General features: G+C 40.6%; 1 non-coding gene across 1 annotated transcript; it reads right to left on the bottom strand.

Moving 5' to 3' along the window:
- Positions 1 to 4,248: 4,248 nt before the first annotated feature.
- LOC122044704 lies at positions 4,249 to 4,354 on the bottom strand. Its single transcript, XR_006129724.1, has one exon. It is a non-coding gene; the product is annotated as a small nucleolar RNA R71 (small nucleolar RNA).
- Between the last annotated feature and the right edge of the window lie 11,612 nt (positions 4,355 to 15,966).

Genomic DNA, 15,966 nt, shown 5'->3' with positions numbered 1-15,966 from the left:
AGACGCCTTCCATTGGGCTAAAGGCTTCTTCAACCCTCATTTGTATTGTGAACAGAGCATTTGATCTATTCACATTCACCTCACGGGAAGGCGCCTTCTAGCGGTGCTTCTTATATCACACCCCGAGGGTAAGGGTGTCCAATCGAAGATCGGACAACACATCTCCTGTAACAGTGACAATTGGAACCAATATACATTCATGATGTGCATAAATATTATGATCGTTTATGCATGTTTTAACGCACATTCACTTGCTTTATACGTATATATTCTTTGCATGATCGTCTCTTTTATCATATACTCATCATATATACTCCTTTGTTCGGATATCTGCTCTTTGTTTGGTTTTGTGTTGAAAGGGACAACTTTCGGAGCAAAAACAGCGATTGTCGACGCACGGGAACGAGCCAGAGAACATGACCGTTCAACCTCGCACGGACGTGTGGCCAAACAACAGAAGAGATGTGCATGGCTGTGCAACTCTTGCACAACCGTGCGGCCAACTAGAGATGGGTCCTTGCATGGCCGTGAAATCCTACACGGCCGTGCCCCCCACGATCGAAGCTAAGCAATGCACGGCCGTGTCCTAGAAGCCAAGCCCCAGATCCACACGTCCGTGCCAATTGTCACGACTGTGCAGCGTAGCTAGAAGCAGAAGAAGGCACGACCATGCTACATCTGCATGGCCGTGCCGCAGCGCCGTGCCCTAGCCTATAAATAGGGTTTTTAACCCTTCGTCAAAGGGGGAAGCGAGCCATCAAAGGGAGAATCGCCTTGGCGCCATTCCATACCATCCAGGACCTCCGTCCAACGATCTTTCATCACCACATCGACTCCAAAAGTAAAGGATTGGATCCATAGATCACTCGTCGTCGCTGGATAAGCATCCTTTCTCTTTCTCTCTTCTTGTTCGAGAATTGTATGCTTAATTTGTTGGGAATTTCGGGCCGTAAAAACCACTTTTTCGCGTTGCGGAAACCCCGATTCCCATGCCACCGGATTCGTGCGAAGTAAAATAAAACAAAGTTTTACGTGTATGAGTTTCTTACCTCTAGATCTACACTAGAACTACATGGTTGAGAGTTTTTACCCTTGATGCGATGCCCTTCGCAATCCCGCTCGTCCAAAGGTTGGTCGGATCTCGAGATCGTCAAGTGTACGATCCTCTATGCGTATCCACATGAACAAACTAGGTGGAGAAGACCAAACAAAGGTGTGCTAGCACCTTAGGTTGTTCGGCCAAGGAGGAGGAGAGGGAGAGGAGAATGAGAGCAAGGAAGAAGATGAGAGTTACTTTTCTTGAATGAAAATTAATCCATCCATTCAACCATAAGTGGTCGGCCACTATTGGAGTTGTAACCTCCATTCTCATTTAATGTGGCCATTAAAGAGGAGATTTGTAACCTCCATGAGGTGGCACACACATGTGCTAAACATGATGATGTGTAACACCATTATTGGCCACTTAATGCCAACTCACAAATGAGGTGGCATATAGTCAAGTCAAACTTGACTTTTCATCTTCCTCTCAAGTCAAGTCAAACTTGACATTATAACTCCCATGGTTGATCAAATCCAACCATTTGATTCAAGCCAATTTAATATAATGAATCTAATTCATTTAATTAAATTGATTCAATGAGTCATAATCTAAATTAGACTCATTGAACACATGAATCAAATTGAGTCCAACTCAATTAGTACAATTAGGATTACTCTTAATCCAATTTGGTTCATCACATTAACCTAATCCTCTTGGTTCATCATATGAACCTAATCTCCATCTAATTATCCTTTATGTGTGACCCTATAGGTTCTTGTAACGTTGACAATGCTCCTAAACCCATTTAGAAGTATAAGTAATGAGCAGTATCTAGCAATACATCATTACTACGCAAGTTATAAGAATGTTGAGATCCAACATCACCTTGTGACTACTAATTGCGACTCTTCACAATATATGACATTGTCCTTCTATCCTAGACATCTAGATTGATCAATGTGAGGCATATACCGTGTCATCCTCTAATCAATCTAAATCTTGAACTTCAAGTAGAATCACTCAAAGAAATGAGCTCAATATCTCATATTGACTCATTTGGGCATGGCCATGCACTTCGTGGTCTCACTCTATCAAGAATATCGATGTCGCTCCCGTCATATAGGAGGGATAGATCCCATCTACATCACTCACATCCCTCTGCATAATTCGTTACATACCCAGTAATCGCCTTTATAGTCCACCCAGTTACGGGTGACGTTTGACGAAGTCAAAGTACGTAACTCCTTATGTAGGGATCCATGGTGACTTCAGGTCCAAGGACTAGTAGTCATACTAATAGCCACATGAGAAAGTATATGACACTCATATAATGATCCATGATATTTTCTCATGGCGGGTCATTCAGTATACATTCTCCAATGCATTCCCTTGTGTCAACTTGATATCTCCATATCCATAACTTGTGAGATCAAGTCATCGAGTTGACCTACATGCTAGTCTCGTTGCATTAACATTGTCCCTGAATGTTAATACTCGACTAGGAATGATTAAGAGTAATGTTCCCTATATCATCTCACTATCGATTAAACCAATCGATTGATATAGGTAAGAACCTTCTACTCAAGGATGTTATTAGACTTAGTTTATTTGGCACCAATACAAGTAAGCATAATAACCAAAAACTAAATGCCTTTATATATAAGAATATGATACAATGAGTCCATACAACAATCATCAAATGATTGGCTCTAGGGCTCTAACTAACATAATTACATTATGTCTTCGGGGTTTTCTCTGGCGTCCATGGAGTAGATTCCTTGTTCTAGGATAAGGGAGTAATTGTGGATTTGTTTTGATGTAAGACTCATATTTATGCCTCTATGCATTGGATGATTTTGCTTGCTTTGTTTCAACTATTATGCATTCTTGTTGTGTATTAATTGATTGTGTAGGAATTGCTGACCTCGTAGAGAGAGTATCTTAGATCGTACACCCGAGGGGCCCTAGTGACAGGGGTAACCCATTCACAGACATCTAAGGTACTTCCTTGAAAGGAGAAGCAACTTCTCTACAAGGAAGTAAGAGACCAAACTAAGCTCCTTATTGCTATCCTTAATGACACCCATTAGAGTTGCGTTTTTGTGATCTACCAAGGTGCCCTAATGAGAGGGGTTAACCGTAACAAGATTTCATAGGGATCTTCTCTATTTGGTACTCAAGGATAGATGCTTTAGCTTTCGGCAAATGCATGCTGATGGACAATGAGTAAAGAATAGAATATGATACATCAATACCACCACAATGAAATCGAACTCCTAGAACTCTTCATAAACCAAGTTAGTTACTCTCTTTCACTAGTTCTCATTTCCACTTCCCAATCTCTTTTCTTTAGATAACTTACAACTATCGGTAGTTTAGCTAATCCTAAGTGAACATCGCTAGTGCTTATAACCAGTCCTCGTGGGATCAATAATCTTTATTACTGACGACGAATCCGTGCACTTGCGGAATCGTAACAAGTTTTTGGCGCCGTTACCGGGGACTGCATCTATAACATTAGCGAAAGTCATATTAGATTAGTCTAGACTTAGTTTTTTTTCCTTTATCTTTCCTTTTTCTAATATTTTGCATTTTAGAGATAAATAATTTTATTTTTGTTTCTCTTTATTTTCTGTATTTTTATTAAAACGCCTAAAAAAATATATATAATATTATTTCACTCTTTTCTTTACTATATTCCATATCTTGTTTTTGTAAACGAAGAGTTAATCTTTCAGGACAACTTCTACCATTCGATCCAGAGATCGATAGGACTTTCTTGAGAAGAAGAAACTTATAGAAAGCATTTCAAGCTGCATAAGAATCTTCAGAGATGGCTGACAAACTATTGAAAGATTATACAACACCTTATGCATGAGGGGTTCAGTCTAGCATCACTCGACTGCCAATCGAAGCCAACAATTTTGAAATCAAGCCTGCAGTAATCCACATGGTTCAGCAGAATCAATTTGGTGGAGGACCGCACGACGATCCAAGCCATCACTTAAAGCTTTTCTACGAGATTTGCGGTACTATGAAAGTGAACGGGGTCCCTCCAGAATCAGTAAGGTTGCTTCTTTTTAGATTCTCCCTAAAAGACAGAGCCAAGCAGTGGCTAAATTCTCTTCCAGCAAACAGCATAACGTCTTGGGAGCAGTGTGAGTAGAAATTTTTGGACAAATTCTACCCGCCAAGCAAAACTGCCCACATGAGAAATTTGATCTCAAGCTTCAAACAGATAGAATCAGAATCATTATTTGAAGTTTGGACAAGATTCAAAAGTATGCTGAGACAATGCCCCCATCATGGCCTTGAGAAATGGTTAGTTCTACACACATTCTATAATGGAATCAACTATCACACGAAGGTATCCCTCGATTCTGCAGCAGGAGGAGCACTAATGAACAAGAGCCTTGATGAAGCTGAAGAGATCATAGAGAATGTGGCACAGAACCACCATCAGTGGGAAACTGAAAGATCTAGTAGTTCTTTCTCAGGGAATCCAATAAAGGCATCAGGAAAATTCGATGTAGAGCTGAACGCTCTGACTAAGAAGTTTGAGGCCATGGGAAATAACACAGCCAATGCAATAGTATGTGTTTGCAAAACTTGCGGAAGTGCGGATCATGCTCAAGATACTTGCCCCTTAGGGCCAATACAAGCACAGATAAACCAACTTGAGCAATGCGATGCTATAGTCAGTTACAACTAGAAGCAAAACAATCCGTACTCCAACACATACAACCCTGGATGGAGGAACCACCCAAATGTTTCATACAGGAATAATTAGGACCAAGGACCAGCAAAACAAAGCTATCAACCTGGGCAACAGAGATACCCATCTGGACAACAGACTTATCAACAATAACAACCTTCACAACTGTCAAGAATCGAAAAGATGCCCGAAGAAGCTCTCTCAGAGCAAAAAGAGATGAAGAATGAGATCAAGCAATTGACTCAAAGACAGGAAAATTCAGAAAAACACAAGAAGATGCAAGATAGCCAGATAGCCCAGTCTTTCTCAAGAGCACAGGGAACATTTCCAGGAAAGCCCGATATATACCTGGTGGAACACTGCAACCGAATCGAGCTGAGGAGCGGAAGAACTTTGGGAAACCCCTAGACCACTACTCAGAAAGGACCTGACTTAGAGGAAGAGCCCTCTCCCCTAATGCCCAATCAGATCTAGAACAGGGATAGAGAGAAGATCACCAAGAAAGTTGAAGGAACTCTTCAAATTCCCCCACAAAGTCAAACAATTCCTTTCCCTCAGAAACTGGTAACATCCCAAAAGGATGAAGAGTTCAACCAATTCCTGAAGAAGATTAAGGAAATTTGTGTAAAAGTACCACTGATAGATGCACTGCACCAAATGTAGAAGTTCACGAACTTTTTAAAGGGTATTTTATCTAACAGGAGGTAGAAGGGCGACTTCGAGACCGTTGCATTAACAGAAAGTTGCAACGCTCTACTAATGACAAATATTTCACCGAAACTTCAGGATCCAGGTAGTTTTTCCATACCTTGTAAAATTGGGTCTGAACTCATACAGAAAGCTTTCTACAACTTGGGAGCCAGCGTTAGCCTACTTTCGTACTCATTATATAAGAAGCTGGGACTCCAGAACATTAAACTGACTATTATGGCATTGCAATTAGCTGACCATTCATGTAGATACCCAATGGAAATAGTGGAAGACGTGCCAGTAGAAGTAGATGGATGCATCATTCCCACAGATTTCATTATCCTGGATATGGAGGAGGATCCCAAGATACCGATCATCCTTGGAAGACCATTCCTTGCCACAGCTGGAGCCCTCATTGATGTGAAAAGTCACAAGTTATCCTTGGAAATCGGCAAAGAAAGGTTAGAATTTGATTTATCTGATTCTTCTAACTGCGTCTCCTCTTCTCAGGAAAATTCTAGCAAGATGAACATACACAAAGTCGAGGAGTACAGTTTCCATATGATGTCCCCTCCAGGGAGAAATAAAAAGTACATTTGTCCTGCACGAGCGAAACTAAAAGTACAGACTGGAGCATTAACCCTAGGAGGAGAGCCGTGCTTCCATGGGTTTAGTCCACACTAACTGAAATGGGGTCGAGCTAAAGACCTAAAACAAGCACTTCTTGGGAGGCAACCTAAGGGTTTTTCATTTTAGTTCATCATCCCGTTGGTCGTTTTATTTCTCTAGTAAGTTCAAGTCGAGTATTTTTATTATTTATTTATTTTTGGGTATTCATTTTCAGGATGTTCATAGCCTCCACGAGTTGGCCGTGAGCATTTCATGGGCGTGGAGGCGTTAGAGGAACCAAAATGGCGAAAGGCGAGTCACCGTGCGCTTAAAGGAGTCAGTCGTGTGACCCCACAAGGTCGTGCAAAGCCGATAGAGGGACAAAGGCCATGGGTCATGCAACCTTGCATGACCATGTGACCTGTGTAGAGAAGAGAAAGACACCGGCCGTGCCAATTGGCATGGTCGTGCAAGAGGACCAGTAGAGAAAGAGACACCGGCCGTTCCAATTGGCACGACCGTGCGATCATTGCAGAGAAGAAGAAGGCACGGGTCGTGCCAATCGGTATGGCCGTGCGACTTTAGCCGAAGGGAGAAGAGAGGGGGCCGTGCCAATTGGCACGACGTGTAGAAAAACCTACCTACCCGACCGTGTCTATAAGACACGACCGTGCCCCTACCCGTGTGCGCCGCCCACCCCTCTAAAAATCCCTAATCTCCATCTCCTTCTCTCCCAAAAGTCTTCTCCTCCCCACCACACCTCATCAAACCCTAATCCCCACCTCTAGAGTTCATCTTTACTTAGATCTACATCTAGATCTAACACTTCTTCAAGCCACAAATCCAGAAAGAGAAAAGCAACTCCCCTATTTTCCTTCCTTCTCCTCCTTTTCCATCCTCAAGATCCATCTCCACAAGTAATTCCTTAAAGCCTTGCACATCATGTCATAAATATTGAAGAGACTTCGCCAAGGAAGCGGTGGATCTGGCGAAGGAGATGCGCCGGGAGGTGACAAAGGAAAAGGGAAGACTTCTTCTTCAAAAGGCAAAGGAAAAAGCGTGGCACGCGACGAAGGTAATGAAAACGAGTTTAATATTATTTTTAGAAATCATGAACATAAAGCTAGATATGATATCCTTGTCGTTAGAAAAATTATATGCACTAGATATATGGATCCCACCACTTTGGATATGTTAGGAATTAGGGATGACGTAGATTGGATGATTAGTTCTTTAGACTGGAATGATATTATGTACTCTCATTCATAGACTTACCCACTCCTAGTCCTTGAATTTTTGAGCTCGATTGATGTTAAATTTTCATCTGCGGATGACTACGTAGGGGTCATAACTTTTAGGATGATGAATAAAGAAGTTCGGTGAACTTTTAGTGATTTTAATAATTGTTTTGGTTTACCCATTGGTGGTGCCCGTGGATTTGATGATGAGATTAGATGGAATGAATTTTGGACGTCAATAACTGGATCAAAGGACCCTTATGAACCCTCTAGAGCTAAGGCATCCCGCATGCAAAACCCGACCTTTAGATACCTTCATCGAGTGATGAGCAAAATAATTTTTGGTCGAGGAGAGAGTGATGGGGTGGTTAGAAAAGTAGAGCTCTATTCTCTTTGGGCGATGTTGAATAAAGTGGATTTTGATTTCAGATTTCATTTCTTACAAAATTTATTGAGAGCGGCTAAAGCATCTTTGGGGATGATAGTGTTTGGTTGATTGATCATTCAAATAGCATTCAATCTGGGTTGTGAGCTTGATGGATTAGAGGTTATTCATGGTAATGACAAGATCGACATCGATTCTTGTCTTGCAATGAAGATGATTTGTTGGGATGAGAATGAGTTTGCCTTCCCTAGGAACAATGGTTTCCCATTACCCCTTCCTTGCCTTGAGCGCACTTCAGTTTGCAACCCTGCGAACTGGGTGATTACTGACTTAATCCCCTAAACTGTTCCCTCCATTATAGAAGAAATCAAGTACCACCAAGAGTCCTCGTCATCAGGATTCCTGCAACCTTCCGGATATCCGAAACCTCCTAGGCACTCTTTTGCCTATGGTACGAGATATTCTAGATTTGATTTTTTTGACTTCCGTGCCTCCTTAGGCACCCTTCATGAGAAGAAAAATACCCAACAACGATTGTTGGAGGGTCGTTTCAAGGTATCTGACAACCAGTTTAAGGGGGTACAGGATCATTTTCAGTTTACTAGGGATTTCCATAGTCAGGTGTCAGGGTTCGTTCAGGACTATAAGGCTGACCAAGAAAGAATGAGGAATTTTATAGATGATATGGATATTACTAGACAACAAGTAGATGTCCTTTATCAATATCATCAACACCTTGGCCATCTTGTTGGTATGCCTAGATTTCCCCCCGGCACACATCGGGGACCCCCTTATCCCCCACCCCCGCCATCGTATTGATTTCATCGGGATGATGAAAAGTTTAAGTCTTGGGGGGGGGGGGGGGTGTTGTGTCTGCACAACTTGAGTCGAGTCAAGTTTTCTTTTCTTTCTGCATATTTTATTTTTTCTGTTTTACATATTTTATTAGTCTGCTTTGTTTATTCACATTTTATTAGTTTCATATTTCTATTTGCATCTCATTTTTACTTTCTTACCTAAAAAAAATATAAAAAAATAGTTTTGAGACATATTTGAGAACATCAAACCTTCTACTTTTTTTTGCTACTTGTCCGATAGTAAAATGACTAGCATTTTCTTAGTTCATGTATTGTCAAGATATTGTTAGTATGTTTGGTGCATCTCCTTTCTCTATCTTTAGTGGCATGAAATAAGCTAAGTATTGTATGGAATTTGGTATAAGTCTTGGCCTAACCTTAAGGATCTTATTTTTACTACACTTAAGTACTTAAGCTTTAATAGTAGAAATATTTTTGAAATAGTTATGGTTCATCCAAATTGTTTAGTACTTTTGTTCCCATGGTGATTTCTTATTTACATTTTGGTTAGTGGATGACCTCGGATCATGGAAGCTCATTTGGAAAAATCTAAATCCCAACATATGCATCCCGCATTTATAATTAGTGCTACACCTCTTTAGCGCCAAAAAAAATTTTGAATAAGGGATAAAAAATAGTTGTCGTGAGTGGATACAAACAATTCACCCATTTGAGACTGAGTTAGGTTACTTGGGAAATGAATGTTATGTTTCTCTTGATTTTGAGTTGTATCCTTTGAGACCTTGTGTAATTTAAGGAAAACGAACAAAGTGTATGGCAAGTAAGTGCCTATCACCGGGAACATTAGGAACCCAATTGTATGAAGACTTAACTAGGATAGAGAATTGAAACTTGAAGAGTTTGAGTTACTTATTGCACCGAGCACAAAGAACTTATGATTAGGCCATACTTAGGTTACTCCACAATTGTGCTTATCAATGAAACTAGTTGATAGAGTTAGGCGAATGCACTAGGGATTATGAAACACTGCCAGGAGCTCATGAACATAGTTTACAGCGTTTTGCTTGAGGACAAGCAAAGGATCAAGTCTGGGGGTGTGATGTGCGTAAATATTATAATCGTTTATGCATGTTTTAACGCACATTCACTTGCTTTATACGTATATATTCTTTGCATGATCGTCTCTTTTATCATATACTCATCATATATACTCTTTTGTTCAGATATCTGCTCTTTGTTTGGTTTTATGTTGACAAGGACAACTTTCGGAGCAAAAACAACGATTGTCGACGCACCGGAATGAGCCAGAGAACACAACCGTGCAACCTCGCACAGCTATATGACCAAACAACAGAAGAGAAGTGCATGGCCGTGCAAGAGTCCAGCCAACCAGAGACGGGTCCTTGCATTGTCGTGTAATCCTGCACGGCCATGCCCCCCACGACCGAAGCTAAGCCAGGAGTTGAGCCCTAGATCCACACGGCCATGCCAATTGGCATGGCCGTGCAGCGCAGCCAGAAGCAGAAGAAGGCATGACCATGCCACATTTGCATGGTCGTGCCGCGACCCTGTGCCCTAGCCTATAAATAGGGGTTTTAACCCTTTTTCAAAGGGGGAAGCGAGCCGTCAAAGGGAGAATCACCTTGGTGCCATTCCACACCGTCCAGGACCTCCGTCCAGTGATCTTTCATCACCACATCGACTCCAGAAGCAAAGGATTGGATCCGAAGATCACTCATCGTCGCTGGATAAGCATCCTTTCTCTTTCTCTCTTATTGTTTGAGAATTGTATGCTTAATTGCATTATGCCTTCGGGGTTTTCTCCGGCGTCCATGGAGTAGATTCCTTGTTCTAGGATAAGGGAGTAGTTGTGGATTGGTTTTGATGTAAGACTCATATTTATGCCTCTATCCATTGGATGATTTCACTTGCTTTGTTTCAACTATTATGCATGCTTGTTGCATATTAATTGATTGTGTAGGAATTGCTGAGCTCATAAAGAAAGTATCTTAGATCGTACACCTGAGGGCCCTAGTGACAGGGGTAACTCGTTCACGGACATCTAGGGTACTTCCTTGAAATGAGAGGCAACTTCTCCACAAGCAAGTAAGAGACCAAACTAAGCTCCTTATTGCTATCCTTAATGACACCCATTAGAGTTGTGTTTTTGTGATCTACCAAGTTGTCCTAGTGAGAGGGGTTAACTGTAACAGGATTTCATAGGGATCTTCTCTATTTTGGTACTTAAGGATAGATGCTTTAACTTTCGGCGAATGCATGCTAATGGACAATGAGTAAAGGATAGAATGTGATACAACAATACCACCACAATGGAACCGAACTCCTAGAACTCTTCATAAACCAAGTTAATTACTCTCTTTTCACTAGTTCTCGTTTCCGCTTCCCAGTCTCTTTTCTTTAGATAACTTACAATCATCAGTAGTTTAGCTAATCCTAAGTGAACCATCGTTAGTGCTTATAACCAGTTCTCATGAGATCGATAATCTTTATTACTGACGACGAGTCTGTGCACTTGCGGAATCGTAACAATCCACACTCAACATATAAACATATTCAACAACCCACATGGCTTGATATAAGCACAACCATGTAGTTTATAAGTAGCCCACACGACTGAAACTAAACATAACCTCGTAGTTTATAAGCAGCCTATACAGCCGAAAGTAAACACAGCGGAAATCACAAAAAAATATACTAATGTAAAATCAACAAAGCAATTACCCAAAATACCTGCAATCACCAGACTAGACTCCAAAATCCACATCTACTAGTTACAACGTAAACTCGCGAAAGCACTATATCATCCAAACAGAAAATAAGACCGAAAAGAAAAACTATCCTCAAATGTGATGCATGACTAGCAGTCAGGACTCTCCAAGCATCCTTGATTCATTTACCTGCTACCTGGAGAAAGAAAAAACTAGTTTGTGGGGTGGTGAGTGTTGGGACTCAGCGGGTAAAGGACAGATAGTGTATGAACATAACATACTATACAAATAGAGAGTGACCCAAAGATATACAGTCTCATAAGGGAAATAACAGATACTAAAATAAAACTGTAATATATGCTCATACCTGAAACCATATCCTAGGCTAGGTAATAGAAGATCAGGAGTAACACCGATTGACTACTGAACTGTTCATCAGTATGAAGGTATCATGTGAGGTAAAGACAATCTATCAATAAGTAAACAAGAGCCGAACAACATGCAATCAATACACATATATCTCAACAAGTATAAATATATCACATGGCAAACGAACAACTATAAACATAAGTAAGCAACAACATAGGCAGGTATAACAATAATAAAAATGTATGCACTGATGGTCACTCCCGCCCACCCCTCTACTCCATGACCCTTGTATGGTCGAGAGGTCGGGTTAGTGACAAACTGTACAACACTCCAGCTACCACTCTCTAGAGTGGCCGAGTGGACAGTTGCATAGTAGCTAACTAGCTACATCTGCGATGGAGATCACTACTACTCTTAACTCCAGCTTCCTCTACACATGAGTGAGCGAGTGGGGGCACGACAGGACAAGCGGCATCTGCTCCAGCTACCACTCTCTCGAGTGGCCGAGCGTGCGTCCCTGGTCAACGACTCTCTCAACCGCAAGGGAGAATTTATCGTTAACATGCATGCAATGATATGATGCGTAAAATACAACAGCCAGCATATATATATATATAAACAAGAATCAGGTATGCTACATGAAGCCAGCATACTCAATATGGTACATAAATAAACAACAATCAAAGCATACAAGGTTGGTATCTAATATCTGCTACACATCATAGATGGCAACAAGAGACTGTATGGATATGGAAATGAATATCTCAAGATAAACATAGAAATTATTTGGATAAATAGCTCATGCACTAAGATTAATATACTAAAGTGACAAAGTAGGAAGTACCCACCTTTAATATATAGTCTGAACCAAATGACGCCCTGTCACGACAACCGTCTCAATCACAGTCCTCACATAGTATGCACAGTATAGCTAAGTTTTATTATAAACCAAATACTAATCATAATCCTAATCTGATTAGGACACTATGGTCCAATCCCATTTAATAACCTTATCCTTCATTCATAGTTAATATCCCTGAATTAATCCAACTATAGAACTAGCTAATAAATTTAGATTATGCAACCCTAATTCATTTCTTCTTCTAATAGGATTACTAAGCACAATCAATCCTAAACTCACCCAACTCTAAATGCTCTATTGTAGGACTCGCAGCTGACGAAACCTGCTGCTGGCTTGAGCTAGGTGGATCCACTGATTTCCCCAAACAAGTACCCTACCTTACAATCATCATAACTAAAATTGAGCATTATACCCAATCCACAATGAACAACCCAAAATCTGAAGTCAGACCTAATTACTGATCACAATTTGAGCACCTTACCTCTTTGGTGGCAGCAGGGAAGCAAAGCACACCAACGATGCTGACCCAAAAACCATAGAGTAGTAATTGTCCCTCCATGGTGAAAGGGAAAAATCAACTAACTCTATCTCTGGTCCTTGGCAACCACTGTTCCAAACCATTGCCCGAACAGCAAAAAGCTGAAAATATCTTAGCGTCGGGTGATGAAAGAACAACAACGATGGATTGGCGTCGCAGATGTGAGAAGAAGAAGACTAGAGTTGACGTTACTGATCAGATCCCTCGCCAAGAGCTGATGGTGGTCTCATCTACAGTAGTGGTAGGACCTAACGACGATGGCTAGAATCCACCCCAGCGAAATGGCCAGCCGGTCGGGGACGATGTCACTGGGGGCTGGTGATCAGCGACAACTATGGGGGTGCGCTAGTGACAAAGAGAAGAAGATGGTCGACGACTGATCGAGATCGGGCACAGGAAGGATTCAGAAGAGGTTGAGGTATTGGCACCACGAGGTGAGGGCTCGAGGAAGAAAGGGGTCGGCGGAGGCTTTGGGATTCGGCTAGGGCAGAAATCGGGGAGGAGATGGCAAGGTGTTGTTAGGGGGAACGACAAGAATGAGAAGGGAAGGAATCGGGAGGAGAGAAATTTATAACTTAGGTATTTTAATTAAACTTAAGGTTAAATTTCTCAATCAATTCTCATCTTTGGGTATCCCAAACATGCTTTCTTATAGCCCAATAATTGATCCCCTTAAAATACGTCATACGAGCTCCGAAATATTCTTAGAAAATTTCTAAAAATTCTTGAAAAAACTAATAAGATTATTTCTCAAATAACCTTATTATTTAGTTAATATTTGGGTGTTGTATTTTATATCTTATCTTCTTCTCCTTCGTAACCTCAACTATGCCTCCTAGGTACCTTCTAACTCAACCTACCTAGTCATTTTCTTTATTTGTATTTTTTTTTTGAATATTTGCATGTATAAACTATTTTAGGAAAAGATGAAATGTTATTCCATCCTAACCTAGTTTGAGCAGTAGCCCATCTACTGATGCTAGATTTCCCACTGAGCAATTTAGGCTAGATTTTCTACAGTATTCATATATTGCACTTAAATCTAGATTTTTGAGTAGGTTGTTGTTCACCCGATACTGTGCCCCGATCATAGAGGTTATTGACTATTACCAATTAAATAAGCTAGTTTACTGTAGTCATTCAGTAAACTTAGATTTATATGCCTAGTTTTGCAACAGCCTAGTTAAGATCGATGACCTAATATATTCCACCAGAGTGGGTGGTAAGGACTTTAGCTTCTCCCCCACTCTATTGTATGATAGCTTAGCACTTAGGAGGTCTGCCTATCCATATTTGTGTTACCCTAGAAGGGATTTGCCATTTGGCGAACCATACTCCCATATTACATTGGATACTATCCATATGAATTTTTTTAGGAAGGAGAGACTACCTACTGTGACTGACTTTAGGTCATTCTCTCTTAGGGTTCAAGACTATGCCTTATATTGAGTCATGACCACCTGTATTTTGCCGATCACATCTCGTGATGTTGCGATGATGCGACCCTCCCACTCCTTCTTCTTGTATGCACTATGCTAGCGTCTAGGCATCAATATTGCATTACACATGTTTCAGAATGTCGTTCATGCATTCAGTCTCATTACTAGATGTTAGGTTCATATTCTCTAGTGTCACATTTTGACATACATATTTTTGACCATATGGGTAGATATGACCCAGGGTATGCCCACTTCCCTTAGCGCGTATGATGAGATTGATCAACACTAGCTTGCATTAGTGCATATAGATGTCTCTTCTCACGAGGGACTAGCTTGGAGAGTGGGACGACAGCCAAACATTCTAGGTGAGGCTGAGGACAATTTTCCACACATCATTCCGATCGAGGGGGAGGAGTTGTTGACATTTAAGGCTGAGGAGCTCTTTAGACCTCTTTCGACCTAGCCCTTGACCTCAACCTCACCCTCGACTTCACTATCCGTCGAGGACCGACTTGCTCGACTTGAGGAGTTTTTAGCACAGATCCAGCAGTTAGTCTCGGACGGATTTAAAGTTGGCCAGGAAGAGATGACCACCGGATTTAATTCTCTCCGGGAGGAGATGACCACTGAATTTCGACAGATTCTTCAGGATTTGTGAGTACCTGAGCAGGCCCCATCTCCACCTGCTGATGATGACCAGACCTAATTATATTTAGTACACTGTTTTACATTGCATATCTAGTTGACTTGATTTATACAGTTAGCTACTTTTTGCCACTCTATTTGGATAATCTAGGAAATCCTTTTTAGACTAGGACTATTATTTTTAAAATATTTTTTCAAATGATTTAAAAATTATAGAAAAAATTCTTTACTTATATTTTCTAAAAATTCCCATTTTCTTAGTATTTAAAAATTAATTTTAGCCTTAGACTGATCAAATCTATAAAAAGTATGTTTTTATAGATCTTGGTATCAAGCATCTCACAATCATAATAGATCTACTTTGATTGTGTATTCAAAAACTTAGAACAGCGTGAGATGCACGGGCCTATTGCCTAGACTTCAGATGGTTAAATCAGTGTATCAACATAAATCTAGGCAAAAAAATACTATAATTACAGTGATTGGGTTAAGTAATCCATTTTAGTCAAACACTAATTGGATACATTTACTTAACTTGACTAACAAAGTGAACATTGTTATCTTTTGATAGTTAGTTAGTAACTAACGGTTAGACATTTTATCTGATGGAAGGCACCTCCCAAGCCTTTGAAGGCACCTTCCATGAATAGTACTCAAGGTGACATCAAAACTCCTGAAGGCGCCTAGGGTACTGTTCATCCGAGGCACTTTGTGCTCCATTTGCCTTTTAAAATGTGTTAGTCCAATACTAAAATATTTAACTTACAAAATAAAGTTAGCACAAATAATAATAAATAGTAATAGTTAGTTCCTATCCTTCCAGGACCAGGAACTAGGCAAGGTCTCAATTTAGGGATCCAAAATAGACTTAAACTGGATCAACGCTT

This window comes from Zingiber officinale, chromosome 2A, assembly GCF_018446385.1.
Source record: "Zingiber officinale cultivar Zhangliang chromosome 2A, Zo_v1.1, whole genome shotgun sequence".
Taxonomy (NCBI): domain Eukaryota; kingdom Viridiplantae; phylum Streptophyta; class Magnoliopsida; order Zingiberales; family Zingiberaceae; genus Zingiber; species Zingiber officinale.
Note: the sequence above shows the minus strand (reverse complement) of the source record. Positions and strands in the feature narration are given on the sequence as shown.